This window comes from Phoxinus phoxinus (assembly GCF_949152265.1).
Source record: "Phoxinus phoxinus genome assembly, chromosome: 5".
Taxonomy (NCBI): domain Eukaryota; kingdom Metazoa; phylum Chordata; class Actinopteri; order Cypriniformes; family Leuciscidae; genus Phoxinus; species Phoxinus phoxinus.
In genome coordinates, this window is record NC_136880.1 from 200,765 (window position 1) to 210,000 (window position 9,236).

The following is a 9,236-nucleotide window of genomic DNA, read 5'->3' on the forward strand; positions in this document are numbered from 1 at the left end:
TCAGTAACAGAAATAAGCACAAATGTCAGAGCATGTCAGAACACCTCCAGGACCCCGAAAACACCTCAGACCCCAGAGGGTTAAGAGAGCAGCCAGAAAAATGGAGCGAAACTGGAAGAAAACAAAACTAGAGGTATTTCGCATTTCATGGAAAGAGAGCTCGATTGCATACAGAGAGGCCTTAAAAGCTGCTAGATCTCCTTATTTTTCAACCCTATTAGAAGAACATAAACAAAAGCCTAGGTATTTATTTGAAACAGTGGCTAAACTAACAAAAAATAAAGCTTCAACCTCAGAAGTTTTCAAGTAGCACAGCAGTAATGACTCGACTGTATGAACTGCTCCACTTATAAGATTGATAATATCAGGGACAAAATTATAACTATGCAACCATCTAGTACATTATCACATCAGGGAGTGCATTGTAGTCTCCATAAGGAACAATTTGATTCATTCATTACTATAGGAGAGGAAGAATTTTCTAAACTCGTTAAATCATCTAAATCGACAACATGTACTATATGCTAGACCCTATACCGACTAAGCTATTGAAAGAGATGCTTCCAGAGGTCATAGATCCTCTTCTTAATATCAATACCGTAAAACTTCAAATAATAGCCAAGTCCCAAATAGACGCCTGTCTCTTTTACACGCCTGGTGTGGCTACAGGTTTGGATAAATAAAGGCCGGTCTCAAATAGAGGCCTGGTCTGTTTCTTAGTTTCGGGTTGTATTTAATCTTCTAAAACCCGTCAGATAATCTGTTTAAGCCATTTCCATGCAGATTGCGCACGCAAGAGAGCCCTGCACATCTGGCTGGGAGCTGTTAGCGCAAGCAAGGCAGGCGGAGAGAGTTAGCACCGCGTTGCGTCTATGACAACTCGAGGTATCGCACACCGTACGAGAAGCGCCGCGTCTATGACAACTCGAGGTATCGCACACCGTACAAGAAGCGCCGCGTCTATGACAACTCGAGGTATCCCACACCGGACGAGAAGCGCCGCGTCTATGACAACTCGAGGTATCCCACACCGGACGAGAAGCGCCGCGTCCCGTCTATGACAACTCGAGGTATCTCACACCAGACGAGAAGCGCCACGTCGCGTCTATGACAACTTGAGGTATCGCACACTGGACGCGCACTTTGTTAGTTATGGCCAGCAATATTGTTATGTTTAAGGACATTATGGAATCAAATAATGTCTGTACTACCGTATTTTATGATTGTAGCCTACTGTACAATCAAATACAATCGTTGCTTAGTCTGCAGTCTGAACACTTTACCTCAGAGCGTCCGTTAACTGAATGAATTGAGAATATCACCTGAAAATCCGATAACATCAGCAATTTTCATTCAACCAGCTGATTTCTGTAAATTAATGTAAAACTAAATGTATATTGCAGCACAGGATGAAGTCTTAACACTAAATTAAAGGCCTGTCTCATTTAGACGCCTCTCTCAAATACAAGCCGGTGCAGTTCGGCGATTTGGGAAAATAAAAACCCGGGCTATTATTTGAAGTTTTACGGTAATTCATCTTTGTCATTAGGATTCGTACCAAAAAGTTAAGCTGGCTATGATTAAACCGCTTGTTAAAAAAACACAATTTAATCCTACAGAATTAGTCAATTAAAGGCCGATCTCGAATCTACCTTTTCTTTTAAAGATACTAGAAAAGGCTTCACAACTATGTTCCTGTTTAGAAAGAAATTATATCTGCAAGGATTTACAATCAGGATATAGACCATACCATAGTACTGAGACCACTCTCAGAGTCACAAATGATTTGCTTTTATCATCCGATCGTGGTTGTATCTCCCTATTAGTGTTACTCGATCATAGTGCTGCATTTGACACTATCGACCACAACATTCTTTTAAATAGACTCGAAAATTATGTTGGCATTAGTGGAAATGCATTAGCATGGTTTTTAAATCATACTTATCTGACCGTTATCAGTTTGTAGCAGTAAATGAAGAGGTCTAATCTATCAAAAGTTCAGTATGGTGTACCACAAGGCTCAGTACTAGGACCGTTGCTGTTCACTCTGTACATGCTACCCCTAGGAGATATCATTAGGAAGCATGGCATTAGTTTTCACTGTTATGCTGATGATACTCCGCTCTATATTTCTTCACGCCCTGACGAAACGTACCAATTAAAAAAATTAACGGAATGTATAGCTGATATAAAAAACTGGATGACTAGCAACTACCTACTACTTAATTCTTAATACTTAATTGTTCACTTTTTTGTTTGTTTTGTCCTCTCGCTTTGTTTTGTACTGTGTAAGTCCATAAAAACACTATGGATAACACAATATATGTCTAGGGATCATTGCAATCTTTCTATTGATCACCCGCGATCTCAGGTGCGCAGCATTTCATCTGGATGTGCACAGCAGCAACAAAATAACTTACTCCCATCAAGATCTCCTCTCTCTACGAGGCTTTGCCACTCACTGACCAATACCATCGGAGGTGATACCAGCTGACATCCTAAGCAAGCCGAGGAAGCGAGGAAGGCGCGGAGGGGTTCGTGCCAGGTTACGGAGGCGTCCCTTTAACCCCCCTCTTCCCTCAGTTGTGATGGCTAATATACAATCTCTCCGGAACAAGATGGACATCCTACATGCCAGATGCCGGGGGGAAAAATCCTTTCGTGAGGCCTGCATCATCGCACTGTCCGAGACGTGGCTGAAGGACTCCATCCCAGATGAGGAGGTTAGTTTGGATAACTTCACCATTATCCGAGCAGATCGGACGAGTGATTCCGGTAAGGAAAGGGGCGGAGGTGTTTGTGTTTATGTTAACAATCGGTGGTGCAATAACATCAAGATCCATGATAAGATCTGCACACCTGACATTGAAATGCTGACTGTCTCGCTTCGTCCCTACTATCTCCCTCGGGAATTCTCCACGCTGGTAATCAGCTGTGTTTATATTCCGCCTGGTGTTAATACCAACACGGCAGCCGAGCTAGCAGCTCAGAATGTTCATACTATGTTGAATAAATACTCTGAGGCCCCTGTGTTTATTATGGGGGATTTTAATAGCTGCAAGTTGGACAGTGTTCTTCCATCTTTTAAGCAGTATGTTGATTCCCCCACTAGGAAAGAAAATGTGTTAGATCTGTGTTACGGGAACATAAACAATGCTTATACTGCTCGCGTACAACCACCACTAGGCTCCGCGGATCACAACATCGTCTTTTTACTTCCGCAATATAGACAAATGCTGAAGAGAGAAAAGCCAGCTACTTGCCCAGTGGACAGAGGAAGCAACTGCACAACTCCAAGGGTCATTTGCATGTACAGACTGGAATATTTTTGATGGCGACCTAGATAAAAAAACGGAGATAATAACTGATTGCATTAAGTTTTGCATGGCAACTAGTATTCCAGTCAAAACTGTGAAAAGATATCCCAACTCGAGACCATGGATGACCTGCCAAATAAAACTTAAACTCAAGGAGAAACAACAAGCATTTAATCGCAAAGATTGGCTTTTACTGAGAGACATTAATCGCTCTGTGAAAAATGAAATCAAAAAGGCAAAACTTGCATATAAGGACAAATTAGAAAAAGATTTCAGTAGTATGAACACCAGACAGGCCTTTCAGAAGGTGAAAACACTTACTGGAACCACTTCGAATGCCAGCATTCCTACATCTATTGATCACAGCTTGTTCACCAAGGACCTGAACAAATTTTATGCCAGGTTTGACACCCTGAATTGCACCACTGAATGTGAGAGACTGCTCAGGAGCCTACCCACTCCTGAAGAGCCACACGTTGTCCCCTTAACGGTGGAAGACGTCCATCAGCAGCTCAGGAGGTGCCATACCGGCAAAGCCCCTGGCCCAGATGGAATCACGGGGAGGCTGCTCAAGAATTGTGCCTTGGAGCTATCTCCTGTTCTCCATTCACTTTTCAAAGAGTCACTACAGACAGCAACTGTCCCAACCCTCTGGAAAACCGCCACTATTATTCCTGTACCTAAAAGACCTCGCCCCTGTGAATTGAACCATTACAGACCAGTAGCACTTACTTCAATAATAGCAAAAATTGGTTTTAAACACTATCCTTCCGGTTGTCGGCCCACAGCTGGATCCTTACCAGTTTGCCTACAAGGCCAAAAGAGGAACAGAGGATGCTGTTGCATGCCTCCTTCATACTCTCCTCCAACATCTGGACTCTCCTGGCCATTATGCCAGGATTCTTTTTATAGATTTCAGCTCCGCCTTCAATACGATACAACGCCACCTCATGATAATTAAACTTCAACAGCTTCACGTGCCACCTCTTCTAATTCACTGGATTTATGATTTTCTCAGTGACAGACCACAGGCAGTAAGGGTGGGTAGTATAACATCCCCCACCATTACCGTCAACACGGGAGCCCCTCAAGGGTGTGTCCTCAGCCCTTTCCTATACACACTATATACTGACGACGGCCGTGGCCCTTCCGATATCACAAAGTATTTCAAATACTCAGATGAAATACTGGAAATACTGGGAACCAAGATGGCGGCGCGCACGGATGCAGCGGCTCACAGCTCTCGCTTTTGGTGCATTTTTGTTTGTTTTCTCGTGTGTTTTTTGTTTGTTGCTTCGGTGAAGCATAATTACAGCCGTCAGAACTTATTAGACATCAGATTTCAACACAAGATTACAGTCACACCTGACTTTTATCGCACACACAATATCCCGAAGGATATCACCAGACCACCGGGATCTCCGTGGATTGTTGTCGGTACTGGCAGACGACGCAGACGGCGTCGGGAAAGAAAACAAAAGCGGGGCTGCCGGGCCGGCCTTCTTGCGAGACTCAGAAAAAAAAACACATAAGCCTTCTCTACCAAGTATGTTTCTCACAAATGCAAGATCCATAGCTCACAAAATGGACGAACTAGAGCTTAACATCGCCGGGAACCACTACATCCGCGATTGCTGTATTATGATAGTATCCGAGACCTGGCTTCACCCAAGGATCCCCGACGCCGCAGTGCAGCTGGCGGGTCACACTTTACATCGCTGGGACAGAAACAACGACTCTGGTAAGAGCAAAGGGGGTGGTGTGTGTATATTTGTGCACAATGACTGGTCAAATAATAGTATAATTCTAGACAGCCACTGTTCTCCGGACCTGGAATTCATGACTGTTAAATGCCGACCGTTCTTTTTACCGCGAGAGCTAACAGTAGTGATTGTCACCGCTGTTTACATACCACCCGACGCCAATGTTAGTACAGCTCTCGCTCTCTTGCTAGATGCCATAAATAAACAGCTATGTGCTCATTCCAACGGAGTACACATTATAGCTGGAGATTTTAATCAGGCAGATTTGAAAACAGTACTTCCACATTTCTTCCAACATGTTAAATGTCCGACCAGAGGGGAAAACACACTGGACCGTGTGTACACCAACATTAAACATGCATATAGAGCTATCCCTCTACCTCACCTAGGCCAATCAGACCACCTCTCTCTGCTTCTTACTCCAGCATACATCTCCCTCAGAAGACGGGAAACACCACTCATAAAGACTGTTTCTACATAGCCTGAAATGGCACTCTCTCAGCTACAGGACTGCTTTACACATACTGACTGGGAAGTCTTTAAACATCACGACCTCGCTGTTCACACTGAGGCCAATAGCCAATAACCTGACACGAAATACCACCAAAACAAAGGAAATCATCCTCGACTTTAGAAGGCACAGGGCAGACCCCGCTGCCCTCTACATCAATGGAGACTGCGTAGAGAGGGTCCAAACATTCAAATTCCTTGGCACAACCATCTCAGCAGACCTCAAATGGTCAGCCAACACCACAGCAATCATCAAGAAGGCACAGCAGCGCCTTCACTTCTTGAGAGTGTTAAAGAAGAACAACCTAAAGGAGAAGCTGCTGGAGACTTTCTATCGCTCTGCAGTGGAGAGCCTGCTGACATACTGTATCTCAGTATGGTACTGTAGCTGTACAGAGGCAGAGAGAAAGGGAATACAGCGGATCATAAACACCGCGCAGAGGATTATTGGCTGCCCTCTTCCCTCCCTAAAGGACCTTTACAACTCCCGCTGCCTCAGCAGAGCCCAGAACATTAAAAAAGACCACTCTCACTCCGGTTCCCACCTGTTTAAACTGCTGCCCTCTGATAGGCGCTACAGATGTTTTAAGTCAAGGACAAATAGACTCAAGGACAGCTTTTTCCCCAGAGCAATAATTACATTGAACACGCATATGCACTGAACACTTGGACGCACTGACTTATTCTTTGTCTTAGTTTAAATATTTTAATTGTGTATTACTTCGTATTATGTATACTTTTATTTATTTTTTAATGTACCATGCACCTTATGCAGAAGCTCTGAAATGTCGTTGTATCTTGTGTACAATGACAATAAAGAAATTCAATTTCAATGACACAGCCATACTCGCTCTCCTCACTGGCACGGAATCAGTCACAGCATATTACCAATCTGTTGCCCATTTCACCCAATGGTGTACAGACAGTCATCTCCTTCTTAACACCACTAAAACAAAGGAACTTATCTTGGACACACGCCAAAAAATCTCCACTGCTCATTGCCATATCTCCATCAGTGGCCAATTAGTAGACATTGTTGACAGCTTCAGGTACCTTTGCATTATTCTGGACAATAAACTGAGTTTTCACCATCACACCACAGACATTCACAGGCGCTGCCAACAGAGACTATTTGTCATACGAAAACTTAGGACTCTCTCAGTAAAACCACATTTTCTTCTCCTTTTGTACCGTAGTATCTTTGAACCCATTCTTCTGTACTGTGCCACCTGCTATTACACGATGCTTTCACTCACTGATAGAAACAAGCTTCTTAAAGTCACTAACACTTCCTCAAAAATAATAGGCCCCACACCCAACTTGCCGGCTCTCATTGACGCTGCTATTATTCGCAGAGCAAACACCATCATAAAAAATCAGAGCCACCCGCTTAACTCATGTTTCACCCTTCTTCCCTCAGGTCGTAGATACAGACAGCTACCCCATAAAAAAATCACGGCTAGGGAGGAGCTTTGTAATCTCAGCTATAAGAGCTTTGAACTCACAGAAAGCCTAATTTATGTGTACAATGTGTAATATGTGTATGTTATGAGTGTTGAATGTTGCTCCTGGTACAGACTGTGGAAACAAATTTCCTCTATTGAGGACAATAAAGAATGAATATGAATATGAATATTCAGAAAAAACAGAGATTCTAATTATTGGACAAAAAAAATCCTCACGTAATAATCTAGAATCTGTCTAACACTTGATGGCTGCTCGGTCAAGTCTTCGTCGTCGTTTAGGAACCTGGGTGTGCTCTTTGATACCAATCTTTCTTTTGAAAGTCATGTGTCTAGTATCTGTAAAACCGCTTTTTTTCATCTTAAAAATATATCTAAATTACGTCATATGCTCTCAATGAATAATGCAGAACCATTAGTTGATGCGTTCATGACCTCAAGGCTAGATTATTGTAATGCTCTACTGGGTGGTTGCCCTGCACGCTTAACAAACAAACTACAGCTGGTTCAAAACGCAGCAGCTCGAGTTCTTACCAGAACCAGGAAGTATGACCATATTAGCCCCGTTCTGTCAACACTGCATTGGCTGCCTATTAAACATCGTATACATGTTTAGATATTGCTGATAACTTACAAAGCACTAAATGGTTTAGCTCCGCAGTACTTGAGCGAGCTCTTAACACATTATAGTCCTTCACGTCTACTGCGATCTCAAAACTCCGGCCAGTTAATAATACCTAGAATATCAAAATTGACTGCTGGCGGTAGATCCTTTTCCTATTTAGCACCAAAACTTTGGAACAATCTTCCTAAAATTGTCCGGGAAGCAGACACACTCTGTCAGTTCAAATCTAGACTAAAAATACATCTCTTTGGCCTAGCATACACATAACACATTATAGACTTCCATAATTAAATTTAGGCTGCATAGATTAGGTCAGCCGGAACCGGGAACAATCCCCATAAATCCTGATGTACTTGTTATATCATAAGAAGGATGCTGTCAACGCTAATATTAGACTCTCTATTTATCCGAGGTTTAACGCAGTCCGCCGGATCCAGAACGTATCCAGATCTGATGAAGGACCTGTGCCTGGACACGATGACAACGCAGTCCTGAAGTGTCAACCAGTCCTTTCCCAGTTACTGAAGTCAACGTGATCTCAGCCGTATCCAGATCAGATGGTGGACCTGCACCTGGACCCATCTATGACGCATCACTGAAGTACCAGCCTCATCAGGCCTGTGAAGGCCTCATCAACACGACAGCCATCGGCACTGATCCTCTACAAACTCGTCTCCATACCGGTGTGATGACTCCGACCTCCAACCAGATGGAACTGGATTAATATTCTGAATGTTTTGATCCAATCTGACTTCTGACCTGTAATGCTCCTGAATCATAATCATCCACTGTTCGCTCGTTGGCCAGAGGAGAACTGGCCCCCGACTGAGCCTGGGTTCTCCCAAGTTTTTTTTCTCCATTCTGTCACCTGATGGAGTTTTGGTTCCTTGCCACTGTTGCCTTGGATTTTGGCATACTTAGTTGAGGACATTTAATATTCAACAATATTAGTGATCTGCCTTACTTAAGGTGGACAATGACGCAATTTTCTTTTAGAAACAGACTTTGTTGTATTATTCTCATGTTATCACTGTGAAGCTGCTTTAATACAAACTGTATTGTAAAAAGCACTATATAAATAAAGGTGATTTGACCTGCGCGCTTCTTCCCAGAATGTGCCAAAACTGCGAAGCGCGAGTCTGAGAGGAAAGAGAAAGGGAGGGGGAGGCAAATCCATCAGTATCACCTCACTGCAGTACACGAGATCCAGGGGGCGGAGTTGGATCCAGATCTAAGGGGTGGAGATTTGTAGGTTTAGGGGTGGGTTTAAGGATCAGGGGGTGGAGATTTGTAGGTTTAGGGGTGGGTTTAAGGATCAGGGGGTGGAGATTTGTAGGTTTAGGGGTGGGTTTAAGGATCAGGGGCTGGAGATTGGTAGGTTTAGGGATCAGGGGGTTGAGATGGGTAGGTTTAGGTATATGTAAGGTGGGAGGAGTTGGATCTGGATCCAACTGCTCCCCCTGGATTTTGTGTTCTGCAGTGAGGACCATTTCAAATCCATAGCCGGAGATCAAACAAACAAATTTACTAAACTACCATTCAAACAACAGCTACAAAT

The 9,236-nt window shown here is 43.4% G+C and overlaps 1 protein-coding gene across 1 annotated transcript in view; it reads right to left on the bottom strand.

Moving 5' to 3' along the window:
* LOC306998420 (cadherin-2) overlaps positions 1 to 9,236 on the bottom strand; it is a 104,593-nt gene that overhangs the window by 67,227 nt on the left and 28,130 nt on the right. The gene's annotated exons all lie outside the window — the stretch shown is intronic.